A 2,499-nucleotide genomic window follows, 5' to 3' on the forward strand; every position below is an offset into this window, starting at 1 on the left:
AGAATGACTAAAATCAAAAACACCAATGATAGTCTATGCTGGAGATGATGTGGAGTAATGGGAACACTCATCCATTGCTGGTGGGAATGCAAACTTGTGCAACCACTTTGGAAATCAGTGTGGCAGTTTCTCAGAAAATTGGGAATCAATCTACCTCAGGATCCAGCAATACCACTCTTGGGAATATACCCAAGAGATGCCCAATCATACTACAAAAACATTTGTTCAACTATGCTCATAGCAGCATTATTTGTAATAGCCAGAACCTGGAAACAACCTAGATGTCCCTCAATGGAAGAATGGATAAAGAAAGTGTGGAATATATACACATTAGAGTACTACTCAGTGGTAAAAAATAATGACATTTTGAATTTTGCATGCAAATGGATGGAAATAGAAAACACTATCCTGAGTGAGATAACCCAGACCCAAAAAAGATGAATAGGGTATGTACTCACTCATTAGTGAACTCTAGCCATAAACCAAAGACATTACACCTATAGTTTGCAAACCTAGAGAAGCCAAATAACAAGGTGAACCCAAAGAAAACCATATATAGATCCTTCTGGAAATTGGATGCAAACAAGATTGCCAGTTGAGAGCATGGGGGTGGGGTTAGGGGTGGGGGTGCGGTTGGGGGAATGGGAGAGGAGGAGAGTGAAGGGAGAAAGGAAAGACTGGAGAGAGCTTGGGAGAGTGGGAGGGTGGAGATGGAGGAAGAGCGGATACAGGAGCAGGGAAGAAGATATCTACATTAAGGGAGCCATTTTAGGGTTGGCAAGAGACTTGGCTCTAGAAGGGATCTCAGGTGTCCATGGGGATGTCCCTAGCTAGGTCCTTGGGCAGCAGAGCAGAGGGTGCCTGAACTGTCCTTGCCCCACTATCGCACTGATGATTATCTCAAATATCACCAAAGAATCTTCGTCTGGTGATGGATGGAGATAGAGACAGAGACCCTTATCAGAGGAACGGACTGAGCTCCCAAGGTCCAGTTGAAGACCAGAAGGAGGGAGAAGATGAGCAAGGAAGTCAGGGACAGGGAGGGGTTGGTCCACCCACTGAGACAGTGTGCCTGTTCTAATGGGAGCTCATCAAATCCAGCTGGACCAGGACTGAATGAGATTGCAATCAAACTGAACTCTCTTAATGTGGCTGGCAATGGGGGCTGACTGAGAAGCCATTCATAAAGGCCATAAAGGCACTAGGATTTGTTTCTACTGCATGTACTGGCTTTTTGGGACCCTAGTCTATTTGGATGCAAAGCTTCCTAGGCCTGTATGTAGGGAGGGAGGGCCTTGGACTTCCCACAGGGCAGGATTCCCTGCCCTCTCTTAAGGAGGGAGGAGAAGGGGAGAGAGTGAGTGGGGGAGCAGGAGGGGAATGGGAGGAGGGGAAGAAGTGTAAATTTTTTAATGGAAAAAAATAAATAAATAAAAAAGAAAAACAAACAAACAAGATATTGTCTGTACTTAACAATTCTTAAAACACTGTGGTATTGAAATACAGTATTTCAAATAATTTTTGAAAATTTAAAGAATTTGTCTCATCAATCATCCTTTTAATAAGTTGATAACACAATTTAGTACCTTGTAGATATTTTATAAGTCTAAATTGTTTACCTATAAGCACATAAGATCAAATTTCACAAATCAATTCTTAAATCTAGAAAAATTTTTCCTACCATGGCTCAATAAGGCAACTGCTGGAACTCACGAAAATATAAACGTCAAGTCTAGATCTCTATCATGGATAAAATATGTAGATTTCATTTTACCTGTAACAAGTAAGCAGAGACGTGTTCAGCATTCTTCTATCTCCCCATATCTGTGTCATGATGATTCTTTTAGTTGAGTTCTCTTATTACCAACCCCCAACCTCCCAACCTTCCCCCAGGGAAAACTTATCTCCATGTTCTTGCAGCTCTGGTCCTTAGATTGGTGAAGGAAGCCATGGGACTTCTGGTCACTTTTGCCAGATGTGCCTCATCTCCAAACTAAGAACAAAATAACGGCAGAGTACTTTCTTCTTTCTCAAAAATTTTGAGCAATATTGACTCAATAATCTATCACTGGTAATTCCCTAAACGATAAAATTTCTTCCAACTCCTACCCAAAAAATGTCTACTAAATGAAGGTCATCATCTCATGCCTTCAATCCAAGACTTCGGGGCAAATCAGGTTGGTGTCAGAAGGAAATAAACCATTGAAGTCACAGAAATAGAAGCAGGCAAGAATCTTTAGGGTAGGACCTGGTGAACTGGCAAAGTGTTTAAAGGCTTGCTGCTCTTAGAGAAGACTAAGATTTGGCTTCCAACACCCACATGGTGATTCATAGCCATTGACAACTCCAGTTCCAAGTGATCTGTCACCCTCCATAGACACTGTATTCACAAGGTCCACACACTTGTAGGACACATATATGTAAAAAGAAAATAAAATAATCTTTCAAAATGTAAGAAATTTTGGTATCTTTAATCTTGATGTTGTCTTTCAAACTTCT

This window comes from Chionomys nivalis, chromosome 13, assembly GCF_950005125.1.
Source record: "Chionomys nivalis chromosome 13, mChiNiv1.1, whole genome shotgun sequence".
Lineage (NCBI taxonomy): Eukaryota > Metazoa > Chordata > Mammalia > Rodentia > Cricetidae > Chionomys > Chionomys nivalis.